This window comes from Cuculus canorus, chromosome 2 (assembly GCF_017976375.1).
Source record: "Cuculus canorus isolate bCucCan1 chromosome 2, bCucCan1.pri, whole genome shotgun sequence".
Taxonomy (NCBI): domain Eukaryota; kingdom Metazoa; phylum Chordata; class Aves; order Cuculiformes; family Cuculidae; genus Cuculus; species Cuculus canorus.
In genome coordinates, this window is record NC_071402.1 from 27,506,541 (window position 1) to 27,521,019 (window position 14,479).

The following is a 14,479-nucleotide window of genomic DNA, read 5'->3' on the forward strand; positions in this document are numbered from 1 at the left end:
GTGTTTTGCTAGGTTACTGATTTTAACAATAATTAATACAATTACTAGCTCAATAATTAATAGGTGACTACTTAAAATAAAAATTCAGTTCTGTTCAATGTCAGAACCAAAACTTTTAATCCAAATAGAGTGCAGTTTTGGAGTCGTTTCTATCCAAATGCAGCTCTGCACTAGAAAACAAGATAATTTCCAGTAATGAATGTTGAAGCTTTGGCCTGCTTCTAAATATTGTGCTTCTTTGGAGAAATTATCCATAAAATATCCCCAAAGAAGTTCTGCTTACAGGTGGGATTTGAGATTGATAATAGCAGTAAGTGATCTGGATCATCCCACTAATGCTGTCATTATCCCAGAGCCAGGCCTGTTCAGCACCACACAATTAAATTCCTGGACAGACTTTCTGTAGGGTCCTAGACAAATAATTTAGTAGCACTGGTGTGACTAGGAGGTACACTTAGTGCCCCCGTGGTACACCACTAGTGAAATGGTCTCCAGTTGGCCTGGAGAGGCTGAGAGAGCTGGGACTGGTTAGCCTGGAGAAGCGAATGCTCCAGGGGAACCTTATCAGTATATATAAATAGACAGGGGCAGGAAATAAAGTATATATAAAGTATATTTAAACAGATAGGGGCAGGCAGGAAGAAAATTCTACAGAGAAGCATATAATCTCAAAATGTAGTCACTCACTGCAATAATAACAGGGAACCGTAAACAAGACTTTAGGATGTGTATTCTCTAAAAGAGGCCAAAATACACAAACTGAAAAATCAAAAGATGCAATAAAACAACAAGGACATTGTATGTGTTTCACTGAGAGGCATTTTTAACATTCAAGGTTTGATTGTACAAATCAAAGTAAAATGAATGGAAATTGCAAGACAGAGTTTTCTACATGGAACACACATCTTCTCTGTGAAATTTTAAAGCCTCTTTATTACCCTCAGTTAAAAAAATGAGGACAGTTTATACGTTTATGGTTTGTTTCTGTACTGAGTTATATTAATATAAGAAAAGAATGATTGTGTTCTTTGGCATCAGTCTGTTGAGCTCCAGAGAGCCCCTAAAGCAATGCTGGTGGTGTGACTAGAGGATCTAACAGTATGTGATAAGATTTCTCCTTTCATTTCAGGTAGCATAACAGCTGTAGGAATCAATCACCATTTCTTCTATCATTTTCCTTTTCACATTTTCCTCTTTCTCTTCCTTTTCTTCCTTCTTTCTTTTTTGCTACAGAGCTCTATAGTGTTCATTCCTTCCCTGGGAAAGACTTTTATCTGAAGACTCAGCCCCCCATATAATTATGGGCTTCCTGGAACTGTGTTCTGTGTTTGGAGGATTGAGCCCTGAAGTAAGTACAGTACTGCAGTGGGTGATAACGACAGAACTATGGGAAAAATGAAAGGAGGAAGAACATTATGTATTCAAATCCCTTGGGCTGTTTTGAAAATCATATCTATGATTATTAGTGAATGTCAGTAACTTAAATTCTTATTAGGACATTCCTTATAAATATTGTCAGGCATAGCAAGAATAGTCACAGGCATCTCCCAGTTTTAAAATAAGGAAGACTGTCAACCCAAACAAAAAACTTGCTAATTAAAGTTATCAGACCTTATTTTTTAAAATACAGGCTTTTAAAAATCTCTTCACTGTCCAACTCAGAGAACAGTTTGCCTGGATGAAATGTAGCAGTTCTGGAAAGGCTAGTGTTTTATTTGGATGCTAATCAGGAATTCTGATTTACTACAAGAGGACCTCTCTAATAAAGTTGTTATTTTCCTCCCCTTTTATAGATTAGATTATTAGATATAGGTATTTCTGATAGACGTAAATCAGTCTTTAGAAGAGTTTATACTTAGATTTTGATTATTCTGCCGTAATGGGTCATCTCCAAATCCCTGGCATTTGTCACAAGAATTGACAAATATGGCAGTACATATATTTATAGAAAACAATATTTTTATTGCAGACACTCCTAGAAATCTTAGTCATGGGTTATACCCGGTTACGCTGGATGCTGAACAGCTGCAGGACAAATGGCAAAACTCATTGGCGAATGATCCAAATCACATAAAAAAAATCCCACAATATAAACATAATCAAATTCCACGTCCTTATACAGTCCTCTATAGATGTCTCCTTCTCTTTACATCAAATCATCTCCTCAGCTGTCAGGGGATAAGAAAAGCCAGTATCCAGGAGGCAATATACCTATGCTGTGCAGTTCCTCGTGGTATGCTGACAGAGTAATAATTGGGTTAAATTTCCATACCTTCTAGGTCATTCAGAGCAGTGAATCTGAATCCCATAAATCCTATTAATAACATTAATAACAAAGTGCATTCATTGCCTTCTGGATTGTACCATAAAAAGTCTGTTTTCAAAAGGTCATTGGTATCTGACATCTAAATAGGGACTGTTCTCAAGCTCTTTTGCTATTCAAAAACTGAAAGTGGTTGCAAATGAAATTGTCTGTAGGATAGAGAGAGTTTGTAAGTATTAAAGAATTTTCCAGCTTAAAAAACCAGATCACGGAAAATCTATTCCACAATCATACTAACATTCAGCTGAAAAGACTCTAAAATCAGAGGATTCTATTAAATCTCAGGCAAAACTGGTTTCCTTTTTTTTCAAGTCTTTTTTCATTGAAATGTTATTTTTTTTGTGAATACATAAACAGTTGATTATTGAAAATAAAAGATTTCATCATTGTATGTTACTTATAGGCTCAGAGAACACTGCTCTTTAATTAGAAATAAGAGCTTTTTCACTAGAATAGGATATTTGCGGGATAAATTTATTATTCCTCCCCCCCAATCTCTAATTGATATTAAATATGATGCTAATTTTTATTTTTAATCTGTTCATGACGGGCTTCCTTATCCAGTTCTCTGTACCTACTACAGCTGTGCCATCTTGTGGTCTGCACAAAGCTTGTACTGTTTAGTAGCTTGGCTATTAATCAGAAGTGTAGAACCTTGTCATCAGCCACAGCCAACGCAGCACGAATCAAATGACACACCCGTAACCAATAGTCCAACCACTCTATTAAGTAGAATTTACCATGTGGCTCACCACATGTCCAAAACAATGATTCAAGTCAGTAGGGTGCTGGCTTGGTCATCAGGGAGAGAGCAATGGCTGCCATTATGATAATGTCCAGACTGTTTCACTACTGAGATATAGGTATATCCTACTTGGAGTCTCAATAATTCATAGCAATAGCGTATGCAAGTCCTGCATTTTTTTCCAAAGCAGAGAATTTATAACCAACCCTCTGCTACCACAGTCCAGCATAGACTGTGGATCTGAATATTGGTTGAAGTTATTTACCGTGGGCTTGATGGTCTTCTTGCTGCCACCTTTGTTTTAAGGAGCAGTAGCAGGTCAGTCTACAGGGCTAAAAAGAGTTGACTCCAGTTTCACTTATAACTCCAGAGCAAGTTGCTTTTTTTGATATAGGACTGGCCTTTTAATCCCAGTGTTAATATCCAGTGGTTAGATAGCAGTTTCTCCTGTTGAGAGGAGAAGAGGTAGTTTTACTTACTGCTATGTGATTTGGTATTCCTTGGGCTTCCATTTATCCATCTTCAAACTAGAAGCGCCTTATGGCTAATTTTTCCTACTGTAGGATGGCACTGTTTAAGGTGGTCCTTCCACATGCTGATTAGGTGCTGTCCTAAAATTGCATAAACTTTCATATGCCTCTTCTGGGAGACCTTCACCCTCATAATTAAAAAATCTTCTCCTATTTCCAGCCTAAACATATTCATATCCAGTTTATTCCCATGTATTACTATAAAGTCTTTTTCCTTCTCTGACATTTGGTCTTGATATCTTTACAGACAATAATTGCTTCCTCTTTCAGCCTTGATTTTGCTAGACTAACTAAACTAAACTAAACTAAACCGTTTAATGTTCCACTCATTAAGAGAAGCTGTCAGTTTCTTAGTCATATCTGCTTCCTCTGCATTTGTTCACATTTGCTTGTTTTTCAAAGCAAGGGACAAGTACTTTATGCTCTCTTCCAGAAGTAGCTCACAACAAAAATGTTGTTATATGTTTCTTTACTAGAAGTAGCTCAAACAATACTTCCTAAGTATGTTTGCTTTTTTGCAAACGTATCCTGAGTTAGACAATAAACTCCAGTCTGTAACACAAATCTTATTGTAGGTCCAAAGGGCCTTATATTTGATAGAAGCTCATTGCACTGCTGTGACATCATGCCCTAAGGTCCTCTAATTCCTCCTGAAAGATATTGTAGTCTTCTGCTTTGTCATGTGTGCAATTTCAATTAAAAGTAGCATTTTAAGGTTAAGAATGAAAGCTCTTTCTGGGTTCATTGCTTGCTTCCAACCAACATGGGAGCCTATTTCCTTTACCAGTTGAAAGCTGACCTGACAGTGCTATCAATTGGACTTGAGTCCAGAATATTTTGAGGTGTTTGTGTGGCCCTACAGAGCTCTTCTAAAAGTATCCATGCTTGAGGAAAGTGAGAGGTGTCACCCCCTCCTGCACTTGCTGAGTTCTGAAGCTCTCCTCTGAGCTTGCAGTCCAGGCGAGGATTTCCAGAGGAAGAAAGGAAAGGGCTTGTGATATGGGCTTCCACCTGCTGGCTGATGCAGCTCAGGGTCCAGGGGAGCATTGCGTTTGTTTACTGAGCAGCCCTGGAGCATCTGGTAAAAGAAACTCAGAAACCTACAGGGCTGGGGAAGGACGAACCGTGTAACTACTGTTAATGAAGATGACTGAACCCACAACAAACTCTCAAGGATCTAACTAACCTTCTTCCAGCACAGTCATTTTCCTTTCAACAGAATCAGGTTGTCATCTGCCCTGTTCCAAACCTCATGCACTTTTACAGTTCTTTTACTAGTTCCTTTCTAATTCATCTAACAGATATGGTCCCAAAGTGGCAGCACATTAAACGTTTTCCTGAAGTTCAGATAGATGAGATCTACATTTCCTATTCAGATCTGTTAGCACATCAAAGAATCTTAGTCTAGCATGATCTACCATTGGTAAACACATGCTGCCTTTGATCTCATTTTCTATTAACCTCTATGAGCTAAAATTATAATAGATGTGCAGTGTTTCTAATTAGAAATCAGAGTTCCCACAAGTTCAATTTTTATTTCTACTTTAATGGTTTCCTTTTGTTTCCTTCACATTGCTTTTACATTCATGAGTATCAATGTCAGTATAAATAAATATACATACCATGTTCCTGAAAAGTGCAAGATTGGGCTCGCTGAACTCCATTAATCTACAGCACCGGCTATAGCCTTAGGAAGTGCTGTGCTCACATCTGCCACAGACTGCACTAGAGAAGTCAGGACAAAAGTATCACCAGCAAAGTGCCTAGAACTAGGAGTCTGCATGTATCAAACTGGCAGCCATGGGCTGTCCTCAGGCCAAAGAAGCAAATGCTCGGCCTCCAATGGGATCCACTATTGCATCTCTGAATAAGTATGTGGCTTTCAGATTTTTATTTTTCTGTTAAATAGTCTATTTTTCTCTTAAATCTCAAAGATCTGTTATTTTTCTCTTCTCACCTGTTGCAATTTTGCTGTTAAAGCATACAAAACCCAAATAGATTTCAGCTTTTGAGCAAAATGACCCAGGCTGCAGGCGCACTCTGTTCTGAACTTTAATCTGCCATGGGAGAAGTGCTCCTCCTTTAATTTAGATTTTATTTTTTACACTGCAGCCTAATACTGTCTAGCCATAAGCTTCAGGGAATTTTCTCCACTGTCTCCTAATTAAAGTGCAAGAACAGCATGTTTTCAGCATGCATGACTCATTCTGGCTTTCAAACAGACTTGGTGGAATAAATAATAATATTTGAATAATCTTTCCAACTTTCCACATTAAAGTGTTTGCTCAGATCTAAACCAATAAATCATCAGAAATGCTTGTGAATAATGCATTTGACAAAGTTGTAAAACATTAAAATGTTATTGATGAATACTCAGATCACTCTGCCTTAAAATGTAAGAGGGACAAGAAATTTGTTACCGTTTCTAGAAAATAGTTTGTAAATCTCTAATTGATATTGTGAAGTACAAACACGATGCTTGTACTAATTTTCATTATTTTGAGCTTATATTTAAATAAAATCATAATTGTAACTTGATAAAACAGTGTGAAGACGGTTTGAGCAACATAATTTCTTTGGTTTCTTGGCTTTGTCATTCCTAGTGAGTTTCTGAAACTGAACACTTCAGAAATTTTGACACTTACCTACCAACTCACTAAAATAAGAGATTTAAAGCTGTGCAAACCCAGTCTCCTGTTTCCATCTGCATGACATTCAGCAATTTTGTTTAGTCTCTTGAAAGCTGTGGTGCATGGAAAGCAGTTTACCAGTCATGTCCGGGTCCTATCCTATATTCTTTTCTTTCCCTCCATTTTGCATTTAAATTCCTACAATTGAAAGCAAATGAACAGGTTAAATAACAACAGCAGAAATAAAATGCATACATGCACAACCTCATCTGCACTGAGAGCATTAAGCCTTCCTCATGGATAAGAATTTGGGAGTTAACAAAGGTTAGTTCCATTTGTGGTGTACTTATTAACCATCAAAGCAGTTAACAGGATAATGACCTAAGATACTTACTAATGGACTAAAAAACAATTTCTGCAAACCACAAATTAAAGGAAGGGAAGTGCTTGCACTGAGAGCACTCTCCCCATTGGCCACATGAAGACAAGCACTGTTTGCAGAAGCTGGCATGGATGCTCATTTCTCCTTAGTAGCACTCTCTGTTTAACTGGATCATCCTTAATAACTCAAACCTGTTGGCTCCTGATTCTGTTTCTCAAGGTGGAAAGTGATTTAATTATCAGAAGAGATTCTGAAGAGAGAGCTTTAATTCTGGTGAGTGTAGGAAACTCTGTGATGCATACAATGCACAAAAAAATTAAAGAAGTGCCTGGTTAAATCCTTTCCCCGTCTATCTTTACTCAGAACCTGATTTGTCAATGTGAATGTTCTTAGACAGGTTTCTTAGTTCAGAGGGTATTTAATGTCTGAAACCCTTGTATGAGATGTATAGCAGCTGTATTTTTGCTTTTGTATTGATTTATTTCTTAACATTTGCAGGATCCCAGCTGATGTCACTTTATCTAGAACAGACAAGATCCTCACAGTCCCTGGGCCCTGATCCAACGGAGTCTCTCTCTTCATCTGCCTCTGGAGTGGTGTTATCCCCATGCCAGCTTCCTTCCTGCAAACCTTCTTGCTTTGCGTTGTGCAAGGTATTGTACGGACTATACTGGACCTGACCATCCCACCTACGTGCTCAGCAGACATATGTGGAAAAGAGGAGTCTGCCTGGGAGGTGGCATGCACCAGAGGAACATCTACACTGAATATAAGGATAGCTGGTGAATGAGTTCTATAAACTATCCTTTCATTTTTTGTAGCTCACATTAAAATAGTCTGTGCTGTGCTCCTTGGTTCTCACATGTCACAATAAAATGGCCACTTATGTCCAAGTCCTTACCTCTCAGCATAGCCTTAATTAACAGCTAAGGTTTACCATTCCTTCTTGCTTCATGCTGTCAAGAATGAAGAATGGACAGGCTGTTGAAAAATAAACATAACTACTTATCAGGTGGATCTCACTGGAAAAGGAAGCAAATTGTCTAATGCACTTTTAAGCCATTAAAGCAGCCCTTAGTAAAAGAGCATCACCACTGCCTGCGGGAGCCTGGGAATAACTCCTCTGCTGACTTGGATGATCTGAAGTAAGGGCAAAGAAGCATATGCAAAAGATTAAAACCCTGGGTTTGCTGGAGAGGTTGTGGCCAGATCCTACACGTCACCAACACGGTGAGGTGCCAGAGCTGCAAAGAGGATGTTCACCCTCTCCAGCTCCCAAGGACAACATGTGTTATTCGTGACACACATGACACATGCACAGACAGAACGTGTCAGTCTCCCCTTTATAACCCTAGTGTACTTCAGCTGCTGCTTCTTCTAGCATCTTCCTTTGGTGGGAAAGCCATGTAGCCTGCAGTCTGTCTAATCATTTCCTCTTGCCAAAGGTCAGGTTTACACATGTGTGCTCAGTAATAAATGTCCTTAATCTCTGGCAAATAAGCCTTGATTCTTGCATTAGTATTTGCTTTACATTTGTTTATTTCTGGTCCTTCAGAACAGATGTTGGTTCCAAATTAACCAAAACGTGCCTGGCAAATTTTTGTCAGTGGTTACCTCTGACAGTTTCTCACCCACGAATCTTTTGCTTCAAATCCCTTTGGTCCTGCTGCATCCTGCCTGTACCTATAGCTGAGCCTTATTTCTTAGTTCCTTTCCCTGTCTTCAGGAAAATGGGTGGACAGCTAAAGCAAATCTCCATCCACCTCATTTGTACGAGCAGACAAGGAAATTACATAACAGGTCTGCAATGCGACTCTATCCTCTCTCTAATTCCATATCATCCTATAGAGAACCAATTAATTTTTTCACAATGCTCCAAGTACATCCGTTCTTTAGAAAGCTTCTTCCTGTTAATTGAGATACCGTCTGCGTATTTTGCAACTTCAAGTCTTAGTCTTCCCTCCTAATTTTTTAGTTAAGCTTCTTTTCCTAATCTACCCATTTCTCTCTGATCACTTCTTAGTAAGGCAGAAGGGCCTCATTTAGCTAGAACCCACTTCAAACATAAAAATACAGATTTAAAGCTGGGGTGTTGTGTAGATTTACAGCATTTACTGGTATAGTTTGGTCTCAGTAGTTAACCCTTAGACAATCTACAAACTATAAAATGGCATATACAGAGCTGTAATATCTATGGTGTAATACACTTCTGTACTGGCAGATGGAGTAAGAGATGCAGACCTAGGGAGAGATACTGGTAGTGATACAAGAGTCTGTCTTCAGAACTTTTATAATTCAGTTTCCAATGAACACAGTATATAAAGTAACAGATAAAATTATAAAGGTAAGAATTTACTATAGGAAAATTTCTCCTTTAGGACATGAATTTTCATTAAAAACTTCATTAAAATGCAATGCATTGCTTTTCATGAAATTCAATGATGAAAAGAATGGAAAAGCATTTTAACAACGTCAGTGTGATTAACTTTGATCCTTTTCAGAATAAATTGTCGTGTTTGAAACTCAAAGCTCTTTACTAGTTAATTACCTTAGGGTGATGCATTTCAAATTTCCTGAAACAGCATCTCCTCCAGAAATCTGTATTTTAAGAAAATACTGAAAGTTTATTTTCTTTTCATTCAGAATGAGCAAAACTTTCAGAGAGTCAGAATTTCCCTGCAAATTCTGATTGCTGAGCAGCTGAAAACAATCGGAATGATGTTATAGCAAAAGTAATTTGAGAGTTTCAGTGTTGACAACAATAAAGTTTAGAAATACTTAGGCTGGTGAATTGGTAGCTATATTCTCCCATCATTTCTGCCAATGTAAAATCTTGCAGAAAAGGTAATATTAATGTTTTTTGTCCTGGGTCTTTCCAGACAAAGCCAAGTGGTGTCTCATTCTCTTGCTGATGAAAATACCCACCAGTGGAATACATCACTAGAACATGTGTCAGAGCTAGATATTTCATTTTTAATCTCACAACCCACAAGTCACTTCTGTCCCTTATTGACCTTCTGACCACTTATTGTCACCCGTTAAAAATTCAGCATCCAGAAATCTGCTGATTCTGGGAACTTTACTAAAAGGTCATGAGGCAGAGTGAAACACTGGCTAGTTCTGCTGCCTGTACAGTTTTAACAAATGAAGTTGAAGCTTTGCTTTGTTTCAAAAATAACCACATTCAAGCAAACCTATAGAGAAGAAGGGTGATTAGTCTCTGATGATATTTGCACAAATTTCAATTGGGTTAGCATATCTCCATTTACATTGCAGACATAGGGAAAGACAATTATTTTTAGTTATCAAGATAATGATTCGTTATTATATATTATATAGCATTTACTAATGTTAGTGGCAACTGCATTGTTGGGATAATGTTTTCCTATTGCTCTGATCGCATCACCTCACCATACTTTGTTAAATCCATGCCAAAACAAGCCTCCTCTCTTCTCTGCACAACTCTGAAATTGCTTTTGTCTGGGTGCCATGGCTCTCCTCTGCTTCATTCCCCCCACAACTCTTCTACCATTATTCCTGTTAATATCCACCAAGAACAATACAATTCTTTGGAAAGAAATCGTTGAATGTTGCGTGCTCTTTCCAGCAGAAGTTTTTGCATCTGGACAGTACGTTTGTCTATGTCTTCTTTGAGACTTTCTTGTTTACTCAATGACTCTTTCCTTCTACTCACTTTATTGAGTAACTCATATAAGAAAACAGCAGTATATTGGAGAATACTGCCTAGTGAAAGAGTTTCCCAAGATGGCTTAGTTATTTGGCAGATGTGCTGATTTCAGTCAGGTATATCGCGCCAAATGCAAGTCCTTGTTCTATTTTTGTACTTAGGAAATAGCAGCCAGAGGTGTCCTTGGTGCTTATAAAGTGGTTTCCACAAATAAATTCTCTCTTCTCCATCCTTCACTTCCTTCCCTCTTCATTTCCCAGGTTCCACTGGCAAATCCTTTGTTTAACTATAACACACATAGTAGTCTAATCAGTACTAACTAACATCTCCATCTTTAGTTTGAAGGGTGAAAGTGGTTCTTGACCAGATAAGCAAGAGAAGATGAGGAAGGATCGTTATATGCAGAAGCTGAGGTCTGAGGCTGGGGCTGGGGAAATCTCTACACCCAGATATAAAATGGGCTGCACACACGAGTTTGGAAAAGCCAGCTTCAGAATTAGAGGGATGGCACTCCAATTCATCACCAAAATCCCTTGTAGTTAAGTTGTCACATTTCTGAAATACTGTAGTCAGCAGAGTATGAGTTTGGCAGCTGTTGAAACTTAAAAGAAAAGAATAAAGGTATTTGTACTTCCTTGTTGTACAGATCATTTTGCCATTGAAGCAGACAAGAGATTTTTATTCCCCCCTTTCCTTTGCTTTTGTGTATATATTGCAGGAACTACAGTTTATAGACTCTCAAATTCTCTGTAAACACTGAAGAAAAATCGTTTGTATGGTTTGGCAGAAGTTCTGAGAAAAAAGCAGCAGTGGAAAGGCATATGATGCACATTTGTTGGCAAAGCAGTAAATACAAACAAATGCATGGGAACATCTTCTCTGAGCAGGAAAACAGCATCAAGACACTCCATTTCACTTAGAATTTCATACTTAATCTGTGGAAAAATTACAGGAATATTCATTTTCTCCCTTGCTAAGGATATGACAAGGCTTCAGGCGTCCCTACCATTTGGCACTCCTGTGAGACGTGTTCTGCCCATCATTCCCAGCCGAGCAGTTCTTGAAGTCTCTCATGTTCATTGGCCAGAAATCCTGGTCTCTTGTAGGCTTCAAGTGGACCTAGAAATGCTTACAAACCCACTGCTGAGTATTCCAAGGATTTCTCAAAGCCTACTCTCCTGTCTTTTTCTTCATGACTTCCTTTTCCAGTGTCATTTATCATGAAGAATAAGTCTTAAAAATTTATTTTTGACAAGCAGTAAAGAGAACATTCCAGGTGCTGAATAACCTGCACTAATCAGATTATCATAAACATAAATGACAACAGAATCTAAACTAAAAACAAGCACATCTTTTATTCAATGTGCTATATTTACCTTGCTCTTTCTCTCAGGCTCTTTAACTCTTAATATTCCTATTTTCTTTTTCTTCAGTCCCCAGCACTAAAGCTGGCTGTATAAAGCTATATAGCCTATATACTTAGAAAGGGTGGACTTTCTAAAATGTGTCTATAGATGGGGAAGAGACTAAGGGTTTGTATCAAGGTCTCTTTTGTGGATGTCTCTGCTCATTATAGCCAAAATCTCTCTGGGTAATGAAATTAGAGCTCCTAATTCTCAGGGCTTTTCCCAGGAGGGAACTTGGCCTAATTCAGGGAGTGACTGAACTTCAGAGAGAGAAGTGTAAGCATAGTGCCATCCGCGGCAGTGTATGCATCCAACTACATGCCTGAAACTGGCTCAGACTTTGTCATAGGGAAGCCACTGTTGTGAGTGTAATTTACCCATCTTTTTGTATAGTTAATAGCATTTTCTCTCTCCTCCCCCCAAATTGTAAAGGAAATCATATTTTTTTCAGACATTTTTCCAGTTTCAGAAGATTCCACATTGCTAAGCCTTGGAAATTCATAAAGGATGGCTCCTGGACAGGATCCTGGGCTCATATTCATAGACTCATAGAATCATTTAGGCTGGAAAAGATTTTTAAGATCATGAAGTTCAACCCTTAATGTGGCACTGCCACGACACCACTAAACCATATCCCTAAGCACCACATCTACATGTCCTTTAAATACCTCCAGGGATGGTGACTGAACTGCTTCCCTGGCCAGCCTGTTTCAATGCTTTATAACATTTCTGGTGAAGAAATTTTTCCTAATATCCCATCTAAACCTTCCCTGATGCAACTTGAGGCCTTTTCCTATTGCCCTATTACTTGTTACTTGGGAGAAGAAATTGTCACTTACCTCTCTACAACCTTCTTTCAGGCAGTTGTAGAGAGCAATAAGGTCTCCTCTTAGCCTCCTTTCCTCCAGACTAAACAACCTCAGTTTCCTCAGCTGCTTCTCATAAGACTTGATCTCCAGACCCTTCACCAGCTTCGTTGCTCTTCTCTGGACACGCTCCAGCACCTCAATGTCTTTCTTGCAATAGAGGGCCCAAAACTGAACACGGTATTCGAGGCGCAGCCTCACCAGTGCTGAGTACAGGGGGATGATCACTTCACTAGTCCTGCTGGCAACACCATTTCTGATACAAGCCAGGATGCTGTTGGCCTTCTCGGTCAACTGGACACACTCCTGGGTCATATTAAGCCAGCTGTGAACCACCACCTGCAGGTCCTTCTCTGCTGGGCAGCTTTCTAGACATTCATCCCTAAGCCTGTAGCACTGCATGGGGTTGTTTTGTTTCGTATACAACACAGCTAAAACCAAGTCTTTGTTGTAAGGGGGAAAGATTAATAATATGCTTTCCGGGAAAATCTAGGTGGTGTGCTGCTATTCTGAACATTAGATGAGGACAGACAGTATAAATTTTTTCAGGGTCAGGTTGGCTTTAAGCAGATTAGTTTCCCTTTGGGCCTTTCCTAAAAGGTACGCGGCATCTTTAGATAGACTGACTTAATATTTTTAAAGGAGTCTTACTGCATGCTGAAGAGAGCTTGTCATGTGAGCTGCCAAGGACGTGACCTTCAAATTTACCTTTTGATTTTCATCCAGTTGTAAAACAAGTGCTTTTTCAGGAGTTGGCCTGTTTCAGATATCTAATAAAAGCTCTGGAAGTAAAAAATAGAAGAATATTTTCCTGTTTTATTTTTAACCTATCTCATTACTCAATTAACATCTTAATGATGATACATTCCTTGTTTTCTTTATTTTAGGTTACATACTTGGGCTGAAAATGATGTCTGTCCGAATAATCCCTTTCCAACTACTCCCCTTTGCTAGAGCTGCACAAGCAGTACAGGCTGTCTGACACAACTGCTAAAGCAACCTTCCAGTCTACAGCCGAGATTTACAAAAAGAGGGACCTCCATTTCTTGGGGCATATATTCCATTGATTCTACTGTCATCGTAGGGAGTTTTGTGTACAACATCAAGTGAATAACATCATCAGGTGGATCTGTGTGGTTTTTGTTGACAGCAGCGTTGCCAAGGAACTTGCAGCATCCAAGACATGAGGCTTCTGAAAAACCTCCAAGAGAGGGGAGTCCTTTGAGAAGGCTCAACTGTCACTTTGTTCTGCAGTAATTTTGGCCTGCTCTGCCCTGAAACAGGACTATTTTGTTCAGAAGGCTGACAAGATTATTTTCTTTACAGGAGGCTCTTCTGTCTTAAAATTAGGTTCATTATTTTAATTTTTCATTGCCTTGTTGAGGAAATATAGGAAATAAAGCATAACTGCTGCAGCAGAAACACTAGTTGCCCCGGTACGGAATGTGTTCCAATTTAATTATTAAAAAAACCCTGAAAACGGAGAATCATGTTTTTGTGGTAATCTATATCTTAAGGAGTAGGACTTAATGCAGGACTACATGTATACATCAGCAGTGAGGAGGAATCAGAAAGTCCACCTGCCTTCTGAGTTCCCCTGAAAGCAAAAAACTGATAGAGACGGCTGGATGGCTTTGCTCCAACATGACTTTCTTCTAATGTTCATACATGCTTGTCCTCCCCTCCCCAAGATCTTGGTATGAAGCGTCTCATCATCCCTTTGCACATTTTTATCTTGCTTGAGCTCTGAGAAAGGAGAAATGTCTTGGCTCTGTAGCCTGTCCCCTCAGCTGACCAGATCTTCCTCACTTTCTCCACATGGTAAAGCAGAGACGCTGTTCCAGACCACAAAGCTGTGAGGCTGCACCTTGAATACTGTGTTCAGTGTTGGGCCTCTCACTACAAGAAA